This window comes from Protopterus annectens, chromosome 3.part1, assembly GCF_019279795.1.
Source record: "Protopterus annectens isolate FY-2018-M chromosome 3.part1, PAN1.0, whole genome shotgun sequence".
Lineage (NCBI taxonomy): Eukaryota > Metazoa > Chordata > Ceratodontiformes > Protopteridae > Protopterus > Protopterus annectens.
Window position 1 is genome coordinate 739,232,281 of NC_056732.1, and position 26,867 is coordinate 739,259,147.

The 26,867-nt window shown below is 36.9% G+C and overlaps 1 protein-coding gene across 1 annotated transcript in view; it reads left to right on the forward strand.

Annotated features, from left to right (window-relative positions):
- KCNV1 (potassium voltage-gated channel modifier subfamily V member 1) overlaps positions 1-26,867 on the forward strand; it is a 522,556-nt gene that overhangs the window by 449,471 nt on the left and 46,218 nt on the right. Inside the window, exons 2-3 of the mRNA XM_044067098.1 lie at positions 10,404-10,448; positions 26,432-26,550. The gene's annotated coding sequence lies outside the window, so the exon portion shown is untranslated. The remainder of the gene's footprint in view (positions 1-10,403; positions 10,449-26,431; positions 26,551-26,867) is intronic.

Genomic DNA, 26,867 nt, shown 5'->3' on the forward strand with positions numbered 1-26,867 from the left:
CATTCATGATGTCTTTTAAGTACTCCTTTTAGATTCATAGATTAGTATTAGGCTAAATGCCCTTGCAAGCCATTTTAAGCCTAGCCACTTATCCCTTGTGAGACTCAAACCCTGCACCTTGTGTGTGTAGGGCAAACACCTTAACCATTAGACCACCCTCCTAACCCTTGTATTACATTATACTGTTATTAGTCAGGAAATAATCAATTTATTTTGTGTGAAAATTTGCAGACAGAGAAGTTGAGGGATACAGTATGTGGACTATAAGTATAGGGTGTTAGTGGGAGCAGAAGAAAGTAAAAGTAGTAAAGATGTAAGGGGAGTGAGAGGAACGAGGGGCAAGAAGGTAATATATGGTGTTTTAGGAAGAGATTATAATTGGGCACTTGTATAAGACAGAAAATGGAGTGTTTGGCAAAGGTGTAGACAGAAGGTGTATGAAAGAAGGATGTGATGAAGGATAGGGAGAAGCTCAAGGTGAAGTTAGACTATAGAATAACTGCAGAGTGACAGTATATAGTTAGTATAGAAGTTATGGAAAGATAGGGTAGAGAACAGTTGCAGATGATAGTTAGAACAGGTGTAAAGAGGGGGGAGAGGGAGAGAACAGGTGTAAAGAGGGGGGAGAGGGAGAGAACAGGTGTAAAGAGGGGGGAGAGGGAGAGAACAGGTGTAAAGAGGGGGGAGAGGGGGAGTTGGATGGAGACATATTAAACATCATAGATTAATTCAGGAACATGGGCCAATATGAGAGTTTAGTTTTTTTTTTTTTTTCAGATTGAGTTTGAAGGACTTAAGTGATTCAAAAGCAAAGATATCAGGAGGTAGGGCATTCCAAAGTTTAACTATGTCATACGAGTAGAAGCTCTGTCTGGCTCTTTCAGTAGGTCTGTGTAATTTTAAAAGTAGTTTGTTGGTTGAGCAGAAATTTCTGGGTGGGATGCAAGGCTGAAAGACAGACTTTAAGGCGGGGCAGTTGTCAGGTTTATAGATTAGTTTGTGAGTGAAAGATAGTTGAATGTAATTCAGGTAGTGGGAGAATTCTAACCAGTTTAGCTTATTGAGGGCATAACAGTAGTGAGCACGCTTGGGTAAACCAGTTGCAAATTTGGCAATTTTATAATAGCAAGCTTGAGTTTATTCTTAAAGGATCTATGGAGGTTAGTGAGTATAGGAGGCCCTATAGAAGAGGGAAGGAAGTAGAAGGATATTTGCAAGTGTTGTTTTGGTCGAGGTATCCATGAACTGTTTATGTCTGTAGAATTTGCCAAGTTTGATGCAAATTTTTTTAAATTGAATTTAGTATATGTTGTTCAAAGGTGAGTTTATTGTCAATAATTACACTTAGTAGTTTAGCCTGGGTTACTATTTCAATTTGGGTTTTATTTTGTGACAACATTTTGTAGTTATATGTAAATGGCTTTGGAGAGAACAGTAGGATTTTAGTTTTATTAGAGTTTAATAGTAGTTCAGCATTATTTAACCAGGTTTCAATAGAGGTGAATGCTTCCTGTGTGAGTTTTTAGGAGATGTTGGGGGTTATTGGAAGTAGAGATAATATAGGAATCATCAGCATACTGGATGAGTGTGGTTTGGAGGGAGGCAGTATGAAGGATGTTAATGAAAGTATTGTAGAGCCCGGGTCCAAAAATGGACTAGTTTGCCACCTGACACATTGTTGTCTGTTGGTTAAGTGACTGAAGAATCATTTTTGTGTGGTTTGAGAGCATCCTAGTGTAGATAGTTGTAAAAGTTTCTGATGTGACACTGTTTCAAAGGCCTTTGATAGGTCAAGCAGGATTACTGAGGTAAACAGGCCTGTGTCCATATCTTTATTCACAGTACCACAGAAGGATAGTAATGCTGTGGTGGTACTGTGAGCAGGCCAAAAAAGATGTTAGGTGGGAGAAAGGAGAGAGTTATTTATGAGAAATGTCATCAGTTGTAAATGTACACACTTTAAGTAGTTTAGAAAGAGGGGATAGGATAGAGATGGGTTGGTAGTCAGACAAGTCACTAGTTTTTCTGCCCTTATGTAAAGGAAGGATGATGGATTTTTTTCAGAGGTTAGGAATATTAGATTCAGAGACAGACCTATTGATAATACTATCTGGGTAGGCTACAGTGTCTGTGGTGAGGTTTAGGTATTCAGATGGGAGACTGTCAGCAGAGTGAGAACAAGGTTTTAGTTTAATGAGAAGTTTGTGTATAAGAGAGGTTGGTACAGACTGTAGGGAGAAAGTGGCTACTGTAGCTCTATCTGTTCAGTTGTGATGGAGAAGAGGAGAGATGTTTTTGTTGGGGTGTGTGCTCTCAGAGATTGTTTGGGTTAAGTTTATAGTGTGATTGGAGTTATCATTAGGTGTGGAAAGGTTTACAAGTTTTTGTATACTTTCCGTGAAGTGGGAGTTAAAACATGTTAGCTATTTGAGTTGGTACTAGATGAGGGGCTGGTGATGGATTTTGCGTTTTACTGGACATAAGGAGAGCTGAAACAGATTTCCAGAATTTTTTAGGGTTATTGGTTTGGGAGGTTATCTGCTGAGCAAAGTAGTTTTTTTTTTTTTTTGTTAGTTCTCACTTCTTGGCTTGTTATTCTAGTATCATTTATTTTCACCTGAATTATTTTTCTCATTTGTCAAATTGTGCAAAATATCTGGTAAATGGTGCATTAGTTGATTTGTTTACACAGTTTCACAGCTGATTTCCTACTGCATTGCCATATACCAGAAACATGCATTACAGAGTTAGGTTCAAATAACACAGCACAATGTCTATGCAACCAACTTTTTACATTATTAATTTCCACACTTTTGTTCTGTAGATTTCATGTGGCTCATTTTACTAAAAGTTATGATGCTGGTTCAGCTTGAAAATGGGACTTTGCCTTATAGCCATTAAATTGGTTACCATTTATCCCAAAACTAGTCCATTATGCTTAAGGATGTAAAGCTTAGTAGTCATAGATGCAGTTTGCCAATAAAGACAAAACAGTTATACAGGCTTAAAATTTTATAATGTGATAAACACTCATCACAAAAGACTTAACTGACTGTTTTTCCTAAGTCTTGCCTATTTTAAATTGACATCGCATTCTTCCAATATGCAGAGCACAATTTTGATACCAAAATATCTTACCCAGTATTCACCCCAGTCTACTGCACAGTATATTTTGATATTTCCAACCATGATGCCATTTTGGGGGTTTCTGAACATCTTACACAGTCCGTTACACTGTTCCTTTATCTTACTGCATCCATTTCTTTTATTTCCTCTGTTGTCTGGCTGTGTCACATAAACATTGTTTTTTCTTTGGTTAACTCGTACATACTCTAAGCTTGCTTGCTCTTCACAAATACCTGAACCATGTCTGCTTTTTCCATCATTTATCTGTACATAATTGGCTCTTTGCTTCTGTGTCAACAGGTCTGAAAAACTGCAGGGTTCTTCAGCAATATTTAATCCTCCTTTTCCACAATCAGGGAGTCATGAATCATATCTCCTTGTCATTATGAATACTACCTCGGTTCTGTCCTGAAAATAGTAGGGCTAATCCAGTCAACAAGGTGTAAATCATTTAAACAAAGCAATGTTGCTTAAACAACTTTAAATGTCACAGAATCATGTAAATGAGATCAACGGGATCAGCTCAGAGCATTTACTGCTTAGAAAATCATCTTAGAAGAACTCCGGATAACTACAGCAACTGTCATAGTGTAATGGCAGCAGCTACCTAGCCATTCACGATGGTGAGTCTTAGCTGGAAAACACTGGTTTTAATCTTAAACCATAACAGAATCTTGACCTTGCTCTTATTCTATCAGACCCACTTACTACAGTTAATTATAACTCCTTTGAATCGTGAATTTACTTAACATAATTGGAAATGCAACATGAGTACTTTGCTGAAACAAATGCAAACTCTGTTGGGCTTCGGTGGAGGCATTTGATCTGATGGCTAGTGGGTAGAAGAAAAGTCTGATAAAATGCAGAAAAGACCAATAATCAAGAGAGCCTGTCTGTTTACTGGTATCAAGAGCAATGCCTGTCCACTAAAGGTCTACATAATTATTATTATTATTATTGTTATGTAAAGAGTCATAGTCATATTTGTTTTGCATGCACATAATCATGCATTTGCAGATGGACAGAGGGGAAAGCAGTGAGTGTAAAAGAGATGTCTGGATGTATTGTTGCTCTGTCAGGAAGCAGTCTTGGAAACCTGACACAGGCTCACACTCATTTTGGGTCATTATAGCCATAACAGGATAGTATTACCAGTTAGTCTTTGGTCAAAGGGATGTTTTCTATAAAGAAATGTGGACATTTCCACATCAATTTCAGAGGAAGTTTTATTATAGTATCAGGATGGTGCCATTTGCACAGACCCTGTTAATAGCATGCACCTTTTTCCCCTCTGCCATTTACTAGTAATTATTTAGATTTGTGACTGTCAACAAGCCCTACTGTAAAGATGAGTTATAAGACTGTGCTGGTGACATTGTAGGCTCTACAAAGAAAATATTAGAGGGATTTTAAACTTTCAGTAGCTAAGTGCTGGGTTTCTAGTTTGGGGGATCATACTCTGATAGCACACAGTGTACTTCACCCTAGAGTAAGGACACTGGGCTCTTGCATGATACTTAGTACTTTACTTGGTAATACAGACACTGTCTCAGTAAAGGTGTAATATATCATTTTTCTCTAGAGATGGGGGGAGGTTACCTAATTCATAATCAGGTTATCTTATAATGTATTCCTCTAGAGATGAAGGAAGAAAGGTTATTCATATAGCATGTTTCTCTACAGATGGGGGGTCGTTACCAAGATCACAAGCAAGTAATCAGAAAGAATATATCAACAGAGACAGGGAGGTAATAAATACTATGAGTAGCTATAATACTGCTTACTAATTGGAGAGGCATGGCTCTGTGTCAGGGCCTGTAAAGGCATTAGAAACCATATCTAGTAGTTTAGATCGTATGATGGGCTAAACAGTATTTCTTCTCTCTTCTTTTCCATTGGTTTCTTTTTTCCCCCTTCAGCTGTAGCAAAGAGAAGTGCAGACCTTCAATGGATAATTATTGCTTGTTGAGGTAGACAGTTCTACCAGTTAACTAGGAGATATTCTGGGTTTCATCATGGTTTGAGACATTTTCCTTCTGACTATTAACCTGTCAGGGGATGCAAAAAAACACTTCTTCATTGTAAAGATTTAATACTTATCTTGCATTCTGTTATTGCACTTTACTGACAATGGATTACACTAGTTGTAAATGTGGTAATTGATTGTTAATTGATGATTACAAATTGCCTCACCATGACACAAACATCTTACAGAGGATCTATGACAGACAAATGAATGGTGCCAAAGTCACAGACTAAAACTCAGTGCTAAGAAAGGCATTATAGTGCCTTTTGGGAAAACTGCTGCCCATGCTAATTACTTCATCAATAAGACACTCCTAAGAATTGAACCAGTAATCAGGGATCTGGGGACATATGTACACAGTAATCTGGCCTTTGACTAACATGTGGCCAACACAGTAAGAAAACCATTCTATCTCTCCCATCTTATAACTAAGGGCTTGGCATCCAGGCCCAAGGAAGTCATGGTGACACTTTATTTGGCCCTTATCATCTGCCAGTCGGGTTGTATTGCACAGCTATGCTCATAAAGGCCCTGGTGATAATTAGCCTAGTATATAACTGTCATTGAGTATAATGCCCCCCTTTGGCAGCTACCTGACCAGACATATGTGACAGCTGGAATACCTAAATAGATTTCTTACCAGGAAAATCGAGGGTATAAATAAACTGTCCTGTATGAATTGCCTTAAAGCCCTCTTTCTATACAGGTTACAGACAGGCAATCTATCCCTGGCATACAAGGCATCCTCAGATCTAGTGCTGATGGACCTTTTATACATCTGCAAAATGAACAACATCAAAACCACTAGATCCAAGGATTTAAAGTTTGTTTATGATATAAATAAGACATGTTTTTGAGACCAGTATGAGTCTCAGAGGATCCTCATGCTCTGTAACAGTTTCTCCATCCACGTGAAGCAGAGTCCATCCTCTAAACCTATTTAAGTGTAAGCGTGACCGGTAGAAGGGAAATCAGAAATTCACCCCAGGTCTGGCCACCATGACTCTTATAGACATAGGCAGACATTAATGCCAAGCCTAACATACCCATCCCCATATAACCTCTAGAAATTTCCTAAATAACATACCCCCTCATAATAAACATCTATGATACATAGGGACATAATTGGGTTGGACTGCATGGCTAGGGTTATAAAGGCCCTGGTGGTTATTAGCCTAGTATATAACTATGAACCTATGACACTAAAAGCAACGAGGAGTATTTAAGCAAGAAGTTCAGGAACTGTACTCCAAGATATGGTGCTATAAATATTATCAATAGACTTAAATGGAATCTTTTTACCAGAGTGTTGGCTGTGTAGACAAGAAAAGAAGGTAAAGAAAGTTCCATCTTTGCAAAAGAATGTAGACTTGCTATTCATTGTTCTCCAGTAATACAGTCTAATAATATATATATATAAAAATATATATACTTTTTGGTCATTATTAATTAGTTTAAAACTCTCTGTCAAGAGGAAAAATTTTATTGCAGGAAAAACTCTTACCAACCCATACGCACCACATTTGGAAAATATGTCTGTCAAGAAAAAGAGAAGGGTGGTAGTGTTAGTGTCCCAAACAGTATGTTTTATTATTTATTTTCTTTTTATTTTGGTTTTATTTATTGGGATGCCCGTTGTGGGATCTATTCCAATTTCAGAGGGACCCCAGGATAGCTCCCAAAATCAGAAAATATATCCATATGATTTATACAGATGAGTATATGTTAAATTCTTATATATATATATATATATATATATATATATATATATATATATATATATATATACATACATAGTTAATACGTACAAAGTGGAAGTAATTTATTTACTTATTTATTTATTTTAATTTTTATGTAGATTTTATCAGGAAAGTGTGACTGAGTAAGACAAGACCCCTGTTTACCATAGGCCCAAAGAGACAAGCTGTACTACAAGACATTCTAATAATAATAATAATAATAATAATAATAATAATAATAATAACTAATATAATGAAAGTGCTGAGTAACTTCTTTTTCAGTCATCTTTGCAGTGTTTTCAGTGTTTACAGGTAGAGTTTACAAGATGATAATGGTATAGACAAAATTGTTTTGACGACTATAATCATGATTTTCCTTTTATCTGTATGTCTGACCACAATGCTCATATACAGGCAGCTTATTGTAAAATTCTGAGGAAAAGTGCATGAAGAGGAGAAAAAAGGTTGGAGGAAGAGAGTGTAGAACTGCAGGCAGAAAAGTAGCTGTTATAGTAAGACTGATGTACTGAACAGTAGATTAGCAATAAGTATCACAAGGTAGGTTGGTTCTATACATGATTACTGGTTGGGGAAATTTTATGTTATCTGAGAAGATTTGCCAGTAGGTTGTACCTTATTCATACATGGTAGAGGGTATATGATGACTTACTGAAAGCATTGCATATTCACTTATATATTATATGTAGATACATATATTACCTCATTTTGCTGTATATAATGTTTTGAATGAAAACAGTCATTTATCTACATGGACCTGGCAGCGGAATATAAACCATTTTTGGTATATTCAGTTTGTTAATATGCTTTATATAGGCAGACGAGATGGTGTAATGGAGCCAGCTCTGTGGTGTAAAGTCATGACTATGATGCAGGTGACCCAGACTTTAAAAAGCGGCTTGGGCATCTGTACGAGCTGGCTGGGGAAGGAAGGATGGCAGTGAGTGGTCACCGCTTGCTTGCCTATCCTAGGTGGGAAGAAGTGGCTCTGGTTTGCCACTTGGATGACCTAATGGTTTCAGGTTGTCTAGGCTTGACCTTCATCCACAGTTAAGGATGATGCTATAGTTTGTATAATGACCTCCGAGGCCAAGGATGTGAATGGATGGATGTGCATTGCATCCCTGTTAAGTGTGATGGTCTGGAACGTGTGGAACCTCAGCAGCTATATCAGAGTAATACCCAAGCAACTAAGCTATAGGCATGATACACCATACTATGGTATGGAAGGATACAGGAATGCCAATGCTTCCTGCATGGGGGGGAGTATTATATGGAATTTTAGAACCACGAACAGTGACATGAAGAAGATTAATGCATACTCAATAGGTGCTCAGGCAGAAGTCATAAAACTGCCTTAGATCACAGTATTTGGCATATCTTTGTTGTTATTATAGGAGAAATCTATTTAGAAAACTATGTCTAGAGTTAGTTGGAATATTAAGGGACTTGGTCTTATTTGCAATGTTTAGAGGATGTCAGTCTGTTTTTATTCTGTTTTTTCTTCCCTAAATCCTTATTACAACTGAGCAACTGTCCCATCTGCTGAAATGGTGCATTTGTTCCCCTAAGTAGTTCCATCCAGGGGCAGGAGTTGGGCAATGAGAGTTGTGCTGTCATGCAAATGGGGAATCTGAGTTTTATTTTGTTTTCTTTTTTAATTTAAGCTGTACCTCATACCAGAAGTTAAACATTATAGCTGTTTTCTAGAAGGCTTACCTTTTATTCTCACTTTCTCTCCAAAGTGCATATGCTGATGTTGTCCCAAGGGATGATGTACAACGGGCACCGGTGAGAGTTATGTTTCCCACTTGGGCATCCCCTCACTCAGTTTTTATCCCTAGAACTGGGCTTTCACCTGGAATTTTAATGTAGCAGTTGTACTTCTGGGCACTCCACACCCTCATTCACATTGGGCAGAGGTGAGCAGGTATTTACCTCTTCATTCCTTCCTTTCCACCAGAGACTTCCTAGTGCATGAACTACTAATTAATTCAGATCATCTAGGTCATAGTCAGGTATCTATCCATTTATGCCATGGAGCTGGTTAGATATTGTCAGATTTTTTTAAATTAGTGCTTCATAGAACTTTCCAGAATTTTCGACAAGGTTCTAAACTTTTTACAAGTCTTTCCAACTGACATGCACAATCAATGTTTAGTGATAAAAATGGGATAGAAAACAGGATTTTCTTAAGTGTCTGCAATAGACACAAAGTCCATGAGGCATTTATTATTGATGGTTGTATCTGCATCCTATATAATAATTCCATCTAAAAGTTTCTTCATCTTCTTTTTGACACTGCTGGGAAATGTTCTTAGGTTAAGATATGAGGGAGGATAGCAAGCAGCTGATGATAGAATTAGAGATGGCGTTGTGGACTATTTCAGTGGAAGATTCAATAACACTGTGCAAAAATAGCAGATATGTTCACTAAGTCTTCTCAAACATACTGATAGTGCTAAGAGCATATAATAGGCAGGTGGGAATATATTTATCAGTTGCTAGGCCCTGAAAACCCTCTGTGGTAAGGTTGAGAATGTATGCATCTAATATGGAATTCATCTTTCAATTAAAAAGAGATATGGTTCTCTGTGGAATCAGCATCCCTAAGTGGTACCTAAAAAGAACACTAGACATTAAGAGCTTTGATTGCTGTTTAACAGAAATGCATTGCAGACAATCACCTGTCATCTAACCTTCCCATAGTAGGTCAAGGAGTTCAGAAGGAGCTTTAAGAGGACCTGTAATTAGCTTTAATGAAGGTAGGAGTCAGAAGTGTAGGCTATTAGCTGAACTATCAGATAACCTAGGAAGCCAATCTTTAAAAGCCATTACACCTGTGTTGGTAGGCTAAGTGAAAGAAAAGGGAACTTTATGGATATGTTTGGTTGCAATAGAGGATGTGTGTTTACAAATTCACCCTGAGATTAAAAGGAGTTTCGACATCTCTCATCAAGGGTTCAAACAAAATCCCTGGGTTCTAGGATTTTAGATAGAACACTACATCAAATAAGTCATTGCCTTATACATTTTCATATATAGCATGGCAAATTAGATTTATTAGCTAGCAGACTACAGTATGCCATGAATATTTTATTGCACGTGTACCAGTATGACTGATGCTCAGATGGATACACTAGTTATGCAATAAATGCTTTATTATTAAGTTGTGTTTGAATGCTTGTAAGGCTGGAATGGCATATCTGTTAACTGTTCTTTATCAATGCCCATTTGGCAATTATACTACTTAGAAGAAAAAGAAAAGTCTCATCATGTTAACTACACCAAAGTTTACCTCAGTTATATTGTAGTATACCATTCATTTAATCTTTCTGTTTGAATGTAAATGAATTGACTTTTCCAAGTCCTGGTCTGTGTCACATATTGTTACTTTGTTTAAAGTTATCATGTTGTGTAAAAATTCATAAACATATGCTCAGCACTTACAGTATTTAAAGCACCTTTTTATTTACCCCTTTTCCCATCTACAGGACTCTGTGAGATCATTCACAATACTTCCACTCCAGCTCAGACAGGTAAGCATGTTATATTCACATTTATATTTACTTATCAGATTTGTTTTGTCTCTTTTTCTTTTTTCATGAGGGAATGGTAATCTTCCTTTCCTGTATAATGGTGTACCTAACATATAGTGCCCTGTAATTTGAATATTATTGCTTCCAGCAATTTTTCCAACATTTATTGTATGTTAAACATACTGTGTGCAGGTAATGGTGCTTAATTGTTCAAAGAATTATCAAAACAATTGCTAAAAAAGTGATCAATTCATATTCACAAAGCATACACACCAAAGTCTTTTTTGAGTGCTCTTATACTTGGTAGAACAGGTGACAAAAAGCCAGGATCAGTGTTATCACAGCACCTTAGTGGCTTAATTTTTTGTTATATTACTCAAATTTTATTAATTTTTTTAAACTATCTTTGGTTAGTGGTGTTGCTGAATGGTACAGCAAATATGATTTATTATGATTTGACTTAAGGCTTTGAACAATTTCCAACACAAAAACATGAATAATGCTTTCAAACTATGACTATGATACATTATATTATGCCTGCTAAGGGTCAGGAAATGATGAAAGGTTACAGCCTGTGAGTCCTGCTGTATGGAATATATCATAGGAAATTTTGTGCAATCAGTGGACTGCAGGTGGGACTTGCTCTTGTACAAGTTGTATTTATTGTGTGCATTAAAACCATTATGTAGTAACTGGAAGAGTCATTACACTACTTTGTAGTATTACTAATATGTCTGCTGGAAGTGGTCTTACAGAAGAATATATATATATATATATATATATATATATATATATATATATATATATATATATAGAGAGAGAGAGAGAGAGAGAGAAAGAGATATAAAAACAAATGTACTCAAGCACCACTTAAAGCATATTTTGCAGTACAGAAGCTGATAGGTAATGCAGATATGTATATACTCATTCAGCTGAAATGTAAGATCCTGTAACTAATCGTGTGGATGCTTTTATGCGATGGGTACAGAATGTTGGATAATAATTAAGGAGAATGTGCTCATCATATAATTCTGGTAGATGATGATGATAGGAGTAGCATGTCAAGACTGTAAGAATGATTTTAAAGGTGAAGAGATCAACCACAGAAATGTATCACAGAAAGAAGATAGTACATGAAAGAACAACTTCAAATGTCACTGGGGACACCTTATTTGGAACAGTAGTTTGTTTTGATGCTGAAAAATATTTGCTGCCATACATAAGTTGGACATCATCCAAGAAAAGAAAAGTGATGCAAAGTCAGGCCAAGAGAAACATCAGCTGAGAGTTGTCAACCTGTGCTTTTGTACTTTAGAAGTGAAAGGGGTGACATTAAACAACATTTTTGAAGTCTTTTGTTGATCTATAATGTGCTGGAGATTTCCTTGTGCTGAAACAATGTCACTTAGTGTCTAATAATAGGAAGTGTATATAGTAAGAGATAATATAAGGAGTAATTTACATAATGAAATATATGTTCGTCAAATGTGTAATGTAAATCAGAGCTGAAAAGTCAGATATATACAGTGAAAAAACTGACAACTGAAAATAAAAACAAGAACAAGATGGTAAATCCTTTCTGTAGTGGAATGCATGCAGTTAGAAGTTAATTCATAAAACTGAATACTCTGGTCTTATATCCAGCCACTCCTTTGCCATTGCAGATTTCTTTAACCTTATGCATTTCTAAACTTGAACTCAAAACAAGGATAACAGAGGAATTTCACAGGGGTGATTAGATATATTTTACAATGTATTTTAGAACATAAAAGCAATAGTGAAGATGTGTCCTTAGTCTATTGCAAATGCTGAAAACCTGCTTGTTATGCACAAAAACAATAAAGTCCTGATTTTCACTGCATTTTATTTGTAAAATGTTCTTACTTCACCATTTCTAGTAATGCCAGAACAGTATTTGATAACACCAGCACCAAGATACACAAACAAGAACAAATTTATTCTTAGTTTACCAATTCTAAATAATTTTATTCACAGCAATGATGGTTGTGTCTCTGTGCCATATAACAAAGGATCACTCTGGAGACCAGTGGCATTACTGTAATATTAGAGCTCTACATACATTCAGCCTTACTAGTAGACTTTTCATATTAAATGGCTTATAATTAAATAGCTATCACATGTGAATTACTATGATTTGATGTTAAAGTCTTGTAAAATAGCCTGAATTATTTCACTAACAACTACATGCAAGATCTGTGCAACTGACCTTGTTTCAATGCATTCAAGAAGGAAACAATTAAAATCTTATGATTCTTTACAGATATGGAGAAAAATTATTTTATAGTCTTTGAGATGTGTTAAAATATAGGTATTCCAGATGTGGGCAGTCTGCTAATTGCAAACTGTACTTGGAGCTTCAAAAGACAATTGCTCTAAGCATCATTAATAAATAAATAAAATATGAAAGATATAATGAGGCCTCAGCTAACACCAAGTTTGTCTCACAATGATCTGCATTTTAGTTAGACTAGCCTTTAATACTGCTCTCTGTTGTATAAAGGGAGCTCGAATATGAGGGTTAAACATGTTTACAGAACATCACATGAGTTAATGTGAAACTAGGGAGTTTGCATTTGAAGTTTAGAAATGTTTCAGAACTTCACATGTGTTGATTTGAAACTTGATTTAGGAGAAGCCTAAACTACAGCAGGAGATGCTTCTCTACTGAACTGCATCAGTGCAGCTATATTCTAGTCATGACTGTTTGGGCCCATTTAGTCAAAACAGTATTACACAGAAGAAATTATTCTAGTGAGAATTAAGGATATGGAATATCAACAACCAAGTAAGATTGTTAGAAGAAATGGGTGATGATGCTATCAGGCAAAATAAAACAGTAATGCTAGCATTTTAAAGCATGCAGGTGGGAATTATGAATCCTTTTTGCACAGATCAAACAAGTTTCAGGTTCAGAGGTGGGGAAAAATTGTGGTTTGATGTTCAGAGATGGTATGCACCTGGATAGCATTATGCATTGATACCTCACTACCATGCACTTTATTAGATTTCATCCATAAAGTTTATGTAGTAGCATCCCATTCTGTGAGGGTCTGTGAGAATCTGCATGTGTAAGTACCCCATCCTGCTGGGGTCTGCATGGAACAGGGACCATCAGCATATACTACACTAGATTTCATCCATGAAGGGGATATGCAATTTTCCTCCCTTCCCTGTCAGGATCTGCATGAAATAAGGACCAACAACATAAAATGCATACATAGACAAATATGGTAGCATATTGGTTGTTGGGCTCATCCTTGTAATGTTGTCAGAGAGTGCATGTGTGTGAATTAGAGGTAAGGAGATTGACTGGCTAGGAGGTATACTGGTAAGCATTGTGATGGTAGAATATGGCAAAGCAGCTGCTTCTCACCCACCTAAACCACCATCTTTTCTACTACAGTGAAAGGCTTAACAACATAGTTATGCAGTGTTTTACACTGTGAGGTATCATTACACTGATAGTATTAAACGGTGCTGTGATGACCCACCACTGGACCAGTAATCAAGGAGCCTCAATCCTCACCACCAACACCAGTGGAGGATGTTCACTGGGAAGATAACAGGTACGTACACAGTATTTCCAGATGCAGCTCACTGCATCAAGTCCAATTTCCCTTACAAGAACACAGAGACCACAGTCAGTCTGGGGCTGGTTTCTCCCTTTTTCTCCAGATCCCCAGTAAAACACCCCACTAGCACAGTTATAGAGTTCAGATCTCAGCTGAGTGTACAAGCCAAGACATCTAGCACCCTCTCTGTCCAACCAGTGCTTCGTGTCCCTGCCCAAGTAGCTGACACACACACTCTGAGATTTGATATACACAACACACACGCGCACACACACACACACACACACACACACACACACACACACACACACACACACACACACACACACACACACACACACACACACACACCTGGGAAAGGCTGGCACAGGTTTACTAGCTATGCCCCCTTTTGCCCAGACTATAAAGTAGTTATGACTTCCACCAGACACTCCTGCCATCTACCTTAAGGCTTTTCCAAGGGTATCCAGTATACTAAGTGAAATTAATATTAATACAAATGGTAGTTGGACCAAGAGCAAGGCTATTAGGAGTGGCCAACACAGTGTTACCAAATAAATATGCAAGTACTCTCAAAACTTAAATATCTCCACAAAGATCAGCCACTATGAAAGTGTTAAATATATTTAATAAAAAATAATAAAAGAATAAGAAAATACTAAGTATATATGCAGAGTGACATCAGAGTTCAAATCACAGGGAATATTTAAAATAACATTGAAGGACAGGCTCAGACGAATAAAGAAAAACAATATTACAACTAATCTTCACTATATTCCTGACTGAATCTAAGAGAATCACTACTCCCTAATAACTTACTTCACAATGCAAGGGAGATGATGTGGTGAATGGTCCTTCTTGTTGTTGTCAGTCCCAAGACAGAATACAGAATACCCTGTAGCAGTAAGAGACTTCTCAAAATAATATCTAAAATATTACTTCTGAGATAACTTGCAGAATGACATCACTTCTGGTCATCCAATTTCTAGTTCTCATGCAAACCCCCATTGCTGGAAGCTGGCAGGACTTAGCACCTACCTGCAAAAATACACACACAAGGGTTTTTGCTCAGATCTTTGGCAGGTGCTGGAAGTCATAAGACAATTGCACACGTCCACACTTTCAGAGTAGTAATTAGTTCATCCCAAAGACAATACAGATAACTTCTTAGTACAGACTTTGTGTCTCTGACTGCATTGAAACCTGTGAGATACCATCTTTATAGCCTAGCTTATAAAGTGATTTAATTTCAGATATGTTTCTAAAGTTTGCTGGACTGAGGTTAACCCTCCAGTTTCCACTGTTAAAACATATACATATAAACAGTTACAATAGTGCATGTACATTTCTGTTCTCTGCAGTAGGCCACACTGTGGATACATTTCACACACAAGCACTTTACAAGTATTTTTTCAACATGAATATCTGTACAAATCAGTTTGATATACACATGACATACAGTTCTAATACATTTGTAAGATCAGCATCTTGTATGACATATAGTTCTAATACATTTGCAACATAAGCATCTTGTATAAATTAATTTGATATTCACAAATGACATATAATTATTTGCAAAATGCTGGCAGTATCTCCTTTTGTCACAGCTGCATAAGCAGGTGACATCATGAATTCCTTATTTACTCTGTCTTCCATGGTATTAGAAACTGTGCTGGAAATGGATGTTCTGTGGGTGAAGGAATACATTTTAAGCACACTCTGTCAAAACAAGTTGGGTTTAGTAACTGAGCACTGTACTGTGGCTAGGACATGGTTGGAGAAGAAGGCATTCATATTACAACAGGGCACTACACTTGCATATAGACATGGAAAGGGAAGCACAAGCTTGTATTTTGGCAAGGCATTGCACTTTTGAGGGAGCCTTTTGAATTTGTTCAAAGGTGGTTTCTCGAGGAAGGCTAACAATGGGTCAAGCATTTGTAGTCTGGTTATAGACTTGGAGATAATTTTAAACTAAATGTGTTTGCCATTAGGTAACTAATTCTTCAAGGGTAGAGTAGGTACAGTTATTATCTATCAATTTGCAGATGTGCTGGGTGCTGTTCCTTGGGTTCCTGATATAGCTAAAGGAGAACTTATGATTGTCTTTGACAAGGGAGGCAATTTATGAGTTTATAATTGGCTTTGAAAGATTTGACTTTGTTTCTGAACCACTTTGCCAAAAAATGCTTCCCACTCCATAACAATCTCCTCCAACCAACATTTAATAACTTCACATTGCCAAAACATATGAATATGGTCAGTAACAGGATCCCCACATTTCCAGCATTCTGCTTTACTGAAATTAATCTCCCTGCCAATCCATGCTACAGTTCGGCACCACATGAGCATCCAACACATATGACACTCCCATATCCTAGATAAAACAGCTAATTTATGACTCATTCAACTACATTCTACTCAATCTTGCTGGGTCAATTTGATAACTTTAGCAGGGGAGGAACAATATATTAAATGGCCCTTCTGTATTAAGAGATTCATACAGCCTATCACAAGTTAGCTAATTTTTAGCAGATTGTTTCAACTATTCAAACTGAAATTGTGCTTTTTTTGAGAAAAATAAAACGTATCTTTAAATTGCTGCCATTCTAGAAATACAAAACTCCAACCCTTTATCCTTTTAAGTAAATGTGCAACCCATGTAGTAACCAGAGCACACCAAACATTCCAAAAGATAGGTTGGCCCTGAATCCTAATATTACTTTTATTCCAAAGTCCAATTCGAAGAATACCAAACACATGTGCTTTTGAACCCTTACATAATTTTATAAACTCCTCACAAATATTGCTTTCTTGCTTAGCCTCCCAAATATCCTCTGTATCTGTATCCTGACATTTCTTTTCATGAGATAAAACATCTACAACTGCTGTTGCCAATGCACAAAGTCCAAAGTCTTGAATGCCTCATCCACCCCATCTGCAAGGCAGTCCTAACCTACATTTACATACTCACCTTCCCCCTGCCATTCCACACAAAGTAATAACAAATAACCTGCACTTTCACCAACCACTTAATTACTGTAACAACCACTGCATGCTCAGTAAAGTCATTATTTGGATTACATTTATCCTGCCCAACATAGTAATATCAAAATATAAATATTTAGCCTCCAACTTCCAAGAAATCCACTCCTCGTTTATAGGACAAGTGTCCTTTCCTACTGTGACTTGACAGGTTTTGACTAATTGCATTCCAAACCTGAATACCTTCTGAAATGATCAAAAATATCCATTATCTGTGGCAAAATCAAGTCCAGTCTATACTGTCATATACAAACATACTGAAAAAGTTCCATTCTTCATCCACTCCTTGAAGAGACTGTTGAATTGGGTGGACTAATGTTTCCATAGCAAAAATAAAAAGACAAAAAGGGACACCCCTGTCTCGTTCCCCTTTCTAGATTAACTTCCCTAGAAAGCTGCCCATTAATTGCCAGTTGAATTTTGTGTTTCTATACATAGCTTTGACCCAGTTCAGAAATCTATTACCCAGACCCATCCCTTTAACACCCAAAATAATAAAGGCCACTCAAGAGAGATGAGAGTCTTTTTCATATTAAAGAGTTCCACTCCTGCATTATTCCAACCCTCTTTCTCAACAGCCATTGCTAACCCTGCCACTTGCCACCAGCTATCTTTGGACTTCCATCCCGTAATAAACCTTTTCTGACATGGTAATAAAAACCTGTTCAAATATTTTTGAACTCTCCTAACCAAAATCAAAGTAAAGTCTTAGCATCTACATTTAACAAAGAAATAGCCCTGTAGTTACTTGGCATCCTTCTGTCTTGCCCTGCCTTATGGAGTAGTAATACCAACACTTTGTAAAAAGAATCTGGAAGAATTCCATCCACTTCAGGCTTATTATATACCATAGCTAAGTGTGAAGCCAAGAAATCCTGAAATATTTTATAGAATTATGACATAAATCCGTTACACAAAGGGGATTACCAGACTTAAGACTATTAATAGCATCTGCTATTTCCATAACAGAAGCCTCCTTATCAATGTTTTCTGAATCAGATAAAGTCAACCTAGATCCAACAATCAAATTGGTGGATAAACAACCCCTTACCTCTAGTTAAATATAGCTTTTGGTAAAACACACAGAATAAATCCTTAAACTGGTCAGTTACAAAAACAATATTCCCTTCCTTATTTCTTCCTTATTCTTCAGTGATATCATTACAAAGTTGGCCAACTTATTTTCAATTCTAGCAGTTAAACATTTACCTTATTTTTCTGCTATAGACAAGAAAAAAATCTTGATTAGCCCTCCTTTTCCATTTACTAGTGGTTTCAAGCTCCTCAATAATAATTTTAATTTAAGCATTAGCCTCCAAAGCATTTCCGTATAAATCCTCCAAATCCCCTCTCACCAATCTGTCCTGCTGTCACTGCAATTATCTTAATTTGACCTCCCAATTTCCTAACCATTCCAGTTCCTCTCTTAATCCAAATCCTTCCATACCCATAAACTCTCCTTTAAATGCACACTTAATAGCCTCCTACCAAATGCTAATAAAGGATCTGGACTCTTCATTCCATCTATTCCAGAGTAACAATTCTTTGCCCTAGTTAACCCCCCTCTATGTCTATGAGCATCAACCCACTGCCATGATTGCCATTTCTCTCTTTTCCTATAACTATCTCCATGTGGAAGACTCACAACCATAGTAACATAGCCATGATCTCACAAACAACACTCTCCAGTTGTAATGTTCACCACCTGGATCAATCCAATATCTCTTACTAAGAACCTCTCTATCCTGCTTGCCTAATTGATGGTCCTCATTCCTATAAAGTGTAAATGACAATTCACCTGGATGCTGCCAACATCATACATCATCCCATCCTTTGTTAGCCATCCATTGAGAGACAATCTTAAATCCCAGGAATGTCTTTCTCTGCACCCAAATTTCCTGTCCATCTTCCAATCCACCGCCATACTAAAATTCCCTCCAATAATTTCTGTTTCACAAAAAGGTAATAATTCTTGCCAACTTTGATAAAAAGTAAAAAATTCAGGAGAGTGAATATTTGGCCCATACAAACAATCTACTTTCCACTCTTTTCCCAAATATCCACCCCTGTGATAACCCATGTACTTTCCCAATCATTTTTACAACCTCTAATTGTGTTTAAACTCTTTTGTAACTTGATGAGTGCCCACCTGTTTCTTTCCTCTTTTGCACTATTACAGCCAACTATTTCCTATGCTTTCCTCCCATTTTAGCACTTTCTTTTACCTCCCATTTCTAGCACTTTCTTAATCTCCTGTAAAAGCACTATGTCTTCCCTCAGTTTACTTAACTTCTTCCTAATTCCTGCTCTGTTAATTAGATGACTAACTCCTCCTACATTCCATGTGACCACCTTAAGATAGTACTTCCCCTCCCCTCTCACATAGCTTTCCCCCTTCCAATGACTCCTTTCCAATCTGAGCTGGGTCCAACCAGACCCTTTGCCCCCCCCCCCAAGATCTATACCCAGCTCTCTGAGTCACCAAAGCAAATGTTGCTGTGTGCATAATGCTGCAGGCAGAAACATGTGTGCACCCCTGCCTCTGGAACACCCTCATTGCTAAATATAAAGTCACTTGTAATGTTCCCATTGAAAATATAGTTACCATGCTAAAATCTTCACCACACCACTTCTGATGTACAGGGAAAGTACTGAAACAGTCGGCTCATTGCATAAGCTATTAACTATACTGTAAATAACCAGGAACTCTTCAGTTCTTTATGTAAAGAAACAAAAATCTCTGTCCATCTTCCAGGATTTGGTGACTAACAGACCTGTCTCCCATGAAATACAGTCTAACCATCAACCTATATATTATTTATTCAGCCACCTTTTTAATGTTTTATTGACTTTATGTTTTGAATTAACAGTACCTTGTTCCACATTATTCACAGAAGCTTGCTTTTCTTTATTCAAACCACTGGAGTCAGATGCTTCCTCGTTGCGTTTTGACAATGCAGGAGAGTTAAAATTATTATTCAACAATCCACTGAGCAAGTACATTCACCTTGATGCCTCATCTTGTAAAATCTTAAGTCCTTCAGCTGAAACTAAAGCTAAAGACATGTCAGTCGTATTCTGTACTATCACACCCTGTGGTGGTTGAGTGACTGAATAATCTCTCCCTCTCTTCAGAGTAGCTCTGCAGTCCTGCAATTTTTCTTCATAACTCATGTCACTTACATTAAGATGGCTGGAAATTTAGTCCACATTCTGGCTATCTTGAATTGTTAATCTTTGTGCCAGAGACCTTCAGATCATTGTTCACTTCCACCCCTCTATGAGCATGTTTTGGTTCAATGGGAGACTGATATGTACAGGCCAAAACATGTCCAAAGTAATCCTGAGCAGCTTGCAGACTGTCAAAACATTTATGCTGATCACTAACCTCCACAAACCAGTGCTGCTGGATAGGAAACAAACTAGATTATAGCCCTTTTTCAAGTACCTTCTAATACCCTGAAAAACAGCCCATTTTAAATAAATCTGTTGTGCATATTCCTGATATACACACAACAACTTATTGTCCATCTTAACTCAATGCAACTAAGAGGAATGATTTCAAATCCGTTCTTTCACTGTATAAGGGTGAAGCTTCATCAACACCTGTCTTGGCTGTGAAGAGTGTAAACTCTTCCTTCCAACTCTATGTATGGGTTACATACCCCAGTCGTAATCAGAGGGTGCAGTCAGAGCAGGAGAAACTTTATTGTAGAAATATGTAAGAAAATTATTTTCAGCAGTTTAAGGTATACCCATCAGCTGCAAATTTCCTCTTCATTGGTGATTTTCTAAATCAATATTTTCTTGCACTACAGAAATTTTCTTACCCAAAATCATTATTTGATGCTGTTGCTGTGCTATAGTCCAGTCAGTATCTTTCAGACCATTATGGGTCTGAAACATATCAGCTTGGATTTCCAAAATATTTTCTTGCTGTTTGCAAACCCAGTCCTGATGGCCTTTGGTCTCTAAAGTCACTGCTTGCAACATCTTCATTATATGGGCTGACATTTCCTTTTTGGATTTCACTTTTACTGAATCCTCCATGCTGGATCTCTCAAACCACAAACAGTACAACAACACTAAATAATCAAACTAATTAATAGCATTAATAACTGTGAAAAAAACATTGAAAGCACACCCTCATATTCAACAATGCATTACTGAGGACAGATCCTATTAATGCATATGTAGAAGGGTATATCTATCAGATAGCTTAAATGCAGATTAAAATAGACTACAGTTTGCCAATTTTTTTTCAGGTACATTATGAAGAATTTGATTGTAGAGTTTTAGGTGATAAAATTATTTATTCAATGGTGTTGATCGAAATGAGATGTGAAGGTAATATATAAATATTTTTTTAAATGACAAGAGCTCAGGAAGCTTTTGCAGTGTTATGGAAGTACAATGTGAATTTAAGGCATATCTGCAGTTAATGGACAGAATAGTGGGTGGTGGTAAAGGACAAGCTATCAGAGGGTGTTGTTACCAGGGTAAGGTAGCAAGGGAATTAGATAAGAAGGGATATGATAATGTTTTTTTAGAATTTGCATTTGGCTGTGCATGACAAGGTAGATTCAGTAGCTGTATGGGAACAAGAAATATATGTTAAAAGAGTATATAAAATGAAGAAATAGTTAAGGAGGCAAAGAAACATTTTGAAAGAGAGAAAAAAGGGTCTATATTAGATCAGCGAATGCTTAAAAAAGCGAACATTGATTGATTGACCTTATGTAAGCGAAAGCTTACAATCTCGAACTGTCAGATCCAAAACACATACACACAACACAAGCACACCAAACAAACAGAAATTCACACACATACACCTAAAATCTGACACCTAACCCTACAATAAATTATGCACACACCACTAACTATCCACTTACCTTAACCCTAACCCTAAGGTCTGTCACTATCGCACACTCACCTCACCTGCTCCCTAACCCTAACTCACCTAAACCCATCCTAACCCTCACGTCCACACAATCACACACATACCTAACTCGAGCCCTAACCCTAACTCACCTAACCCACCCTAACACTCACATCCACACAATCGCACACTTACCTGAATCAGACCCGTAACTTTCCACCCCAGCACTGAAAATACTGAAGCAACAGAAACAGACAACTGAATTCTTTCCCTAGAAAAAAAATTGAGTTTCTGTTGCTTCGATATTTTTAACTTTTGCTAAAATAAGGTCGATCAATCAGCATTCGCTTGTTTAAGCGTTCGCTGATCTAATATAGACCTAGAAAAAAGATGATGCTTTCTTGATGCCAGGAAAAGTTCCAAAAGCAAAATACAATTATGGATTTTTCTGATGAATGCGGAAAAGTAGTGTATGAGCAGTAACCATTACAGACTGTGGGTAAAAGTTATCTTGAAAACTAAAGATGACAGGAGCAGAGTCTGGGGTATACCTATCATTTCAGGCATAGAATTGGAGAGTATAGACAGGAAAATAGAATTATAAGAATTCAGGACAATAAATATGTCTATCTGGATGGGGCACCAGTGAGAGCTTATATAACATACGATTTTTATTCAGTCTTGGAAGATTGGCAGTTATATTCATTAGTGAATAATTTTAAAGAATGGGTAGATGGGGACAAACTATATGAAACTTTGGTAGGCGATGTGGTCAAATTTGTGTGGAAGATTTATAGGAGAAATATTAAAAACTGGATAAATTTTACAACTATGAATGGATCTTATATTAACAAGATAGGTCTACCTGAGATATTTTGCATAGTTAAATGGCTATGGGTTTCTGGCACTCTGTTATTTGAGATTATGCAACTAATTCAGGAAAGTCTGGATGGGAAACTTATTTGCATGTGCAATCAGAAAGCATTTTATCGTATATCTCATTGTCACACGATAAGCACCCTAAGGACCTCTTGACTTAATAAGAAATTTTTTACTTTTGTGAAAATTATTTGTGAGTATTTATGAGTAACACCATTGGTTAATGGATAATTGAAGGAAGAGTTAAAATGGAAAAAGGTGTTAGACAAATTGTCTGTCGAACACAAACCTTTTTGGGATATTTGCAAGGGCTCTGGAAGGAAGGGATTATGTGAAACTGTGCCATTAAGCTGTACATTAACATAGCATTATTATTTTCCTGTTATAGTTAATTATGCTGATGATTTCATATTGTTGGTGAGAAATGCAAAGGCAGTACATGGGGGTGATTAATGCTGGTAGTGAAGAGCTAGGGAGGGTGAGGTCTGAAACAAATGCAAAGGTTCTAGAGGTGCTCAATAGCCAGACACTATAGAAATTATTATGGAGCAGTTAGAAATGTTAGGTATTGTTTATGGGGGAAGAAGCATGTGCTGGATTTGTGGAAGGTGCTTTGGAGTCATTTAAAGGAGATTATTAATATAATAAAAGGCTTACTTTTTATATACCATCTAATAAAAAGTATGCTTTTGAGTAAGTTATGTATTTTTGTGTGGGTTTAGCCTTTCCCAGAGAAAATTGAGGTAGAATCGTGTTTGCAGATTTTACTACATTATAGGGGAATAGACTAAATCCAGGTAAAATTGGTGTTTTTTTATTATTTGGATAAAGCAGTATTTTGGATGCTCAACCATGTTGTACATCTAGTACCTTGCAAATGTACTATTTAGCTGAACATTTGGTGAAGAAGAAAGCCGGTACAGAGGATTTAATATGGTTATACTCAGAAGTGTTGTTATAGGCATTAAGAAACTTCAAAAGGTTGAAATTTGAGGGGACATCTTGCTATTGCTTGATTTTTTTCCTGCTTTTTCTCCCCCACTGCCTACTGACCATTAGTTTTATCTTGGTCATTTTGACAATTCATTAACTCTTTAATGGGGTTAACAGCTGAGTGAGAGAGACATCACAGCAGAGTCCCTGGTGCACAAGACACCACATAGGAGCAAAGACTCCTACGTTAGCAGTACAGTTTTGAGGGATTGCATCACTTGTGGAAGTGAGTGACATGCCCTAACTAATGTATATTGCATGCCAAGCCATCGATCATGTTATGGCAAATGCTGTCGGTTAAGTATACTAAAAATTAGAAAAACCATAATGGCTATCTAAATGATGCTCATCTCAGTCAAAAAACATTTTGAAGTTCCACTTTACATGAGTGTAATAGGGGAGCATTGCTATAACGCCATAAATGTGTGGACTGGGATTGTTCATTGAGAACTTTTGTTTGGATATTTCAGCTTGACAGATAGCTAATCAAATCTTACATGATCTATAACATTTTCTAGAAAAGGTTTTGCCTTTTTTCAGAAATGTGAAGGAACAAAAAAATAGAATGTTTTCCAGTGTAGAAAAGTTTAGGTGTTTAAGGTTATAGTATACAAAAAATTAAAAGATAATCTTGAGTCAATGCATGCTCTGTTTCTATACCAGAATCTCAAGTTTTGAGATGTTGGGTGAGGGGTGGAGATATCTACCTGGATTGAGATAATGATTGTGCTAAGTAAGTCATACTGCACAGATTTGATAAGCTCTCTAGGAAGTATCAAATGGACATATCTTATACAAAGTTTTAATGGAGCATTTAGAAGGTTGCAGTGTTAGGTTTTTGAGTTAGTCTGGTTAACAGAGAAGCTTGTACATTTGCTATGCAATGTAGATGGAGCTTTGGGAGTTCATGATATGGATTCCATTAAGAGTGACACAATTTGAGAAGGAACCTGAGATTAAAAATCTTGTGATGGTGCTGTCCAAGGATGGAACTTGTAATGGGGATGAAACCATAAAAGGTAATTTTCAGAATGGGAAAGCATAAATTCAAAAATGTGTCACGGAATGTTAATTCTAACTAAGAGGCCTTATGTACCAGCTGACTTGAACAACCCACATCTACCTTTCTGCATTTTTGCAGGAGTCTATTCTTTTTTCTGGTTCCATTCCTTTCATTCCTCTCTGATAGAAACAGAGACATATAGAAAGGATGGAGACACAATTTTACAGAGAAAAACAAAACTGTGGAGGTAAAGAGCTATAAGGTTTTGATGAGGGAAGAGAACATAGATGACCTTGGTAGTCAATGGAAGGCAGTGCATGTATGCTACTAGTGTAGAAGGGCTTGTTTTTTTTTTTCCTTGAGCTATGAGAAATTTTAGCTGTAGATGAAGAAAATTTGATCTTGGTGGATAATTTGTGCATTGGATCTGCGGATGAATAGGGCTCCCCCAAATATGCTGCCAGACAAAGTCATGAGCAAGGCTTTGAATGACCTAGTTTTTTACTTCATTTTGAGAAACACCTAGAAGGAGTTAAATTAGGATGTAAGAGTTTTGCATATTGTTTGTTCTCATGTGCATGCTATTCAAACTTAGATTTGTTCTTTCTGGCAAGGCAATTGAGAGCTAAGCTTGACCACTGTACTTCTGAGGTTCCACAAAAACACAGTTATAATTTATATTTATTCTGGATCTTTTCATCCCATTGAATGATGACCATCTACTTGCCCCAAGTAGTTGTCAGGGTTTTCTACTTGCCCCATCTCCTGTTACCACTGTTGTAGCCTGTGCAAGTAGTGCTCACTCACTACTGGGATTGCTGATGCATGCATGTTTTTCCACGTGTCTGTCTTATGGCAGAAGCTTAAATGCTGCCTGGTGACACTCCTGGACTTCCCACTGCTTGCTGGCAAATGCAGTCTTAACTATATGTAAGGTTTGCAGCAAACCAGTCTGCCTTCTCTCCCTCTGGGATGGGTGAGACACAATTAGCCATTTACTTCCACTAGCTATATGGCTGGCTGTTCCAGTGGACTGGTTGCTAACTAATCCTTGTTCATCTGAGTTATAGTTAGGAATTCTTCCCTTTGTATCATGGAAATGGAATTAAAAGATGAGGAATTAATTTGGATTATTGTGTCTCTTTGCCTAACTCCATAGAGATTTACTGCTGCTTACATCAAAAATGGGCTCTATATATATATATATATATATATATATATATATATATATATATATATATATATATATATATATATATATATTCTCAGCTAACTATACATGAACTCTGCATAAGGTAGTTTCATCTTTCCTTTTGTGAAATAATTTTAATGACTCAGAGATGTGAAGTCAGCATGATGAGCCACGGTGCATATCCTGCTGGCAATTGTCTTGTGTCCCTGGAAGAAATATGACCAGAAAGTAGTAAAAGACAGTATAGTTTGCAGCAGTTTACTGACAAGAATTTGCTAAATTGTGAGGCTTTGTAGATATGTATATAAAATCTGCTTATACTGCTGTAATAACTGTGTTTAGCTGCATTCACTAATGTTTCTTAATACCTGAAAATGACAATAATAATCCTTCATGCAGGAAGAAGATTACTGACTTACTGCAGTGTGTGAAAACACAGGACCAGAGCTAAATCTTTTTGGATGCAGGGATCACAAGGATCAATTGGGATGGGCCGGCCATGGTACTGGAACTGACTGGTAAGAAGTGAAAATTATGCATATGAATCAGTGTTTATATATATATATATATATATATATATATATATATATATATATATATATATATATACATATATAAATATATATATTGGTCTACCTGATAATGCCAAAACTGCAAAACCCCAATGACAAGAACACCGACAGCAGAAGATCGACAACGGAGATGATCAACAGTTGAAAATCCCGATGCTGAGAACACCGACATGTTAAGATAAGTGTGGGGTTATGGTTAGGGGCGGATTAAGTGAGTTAGGGTTAGGGCGCAGGTCAGGTGAGTGTGTGATAATGACAGACTG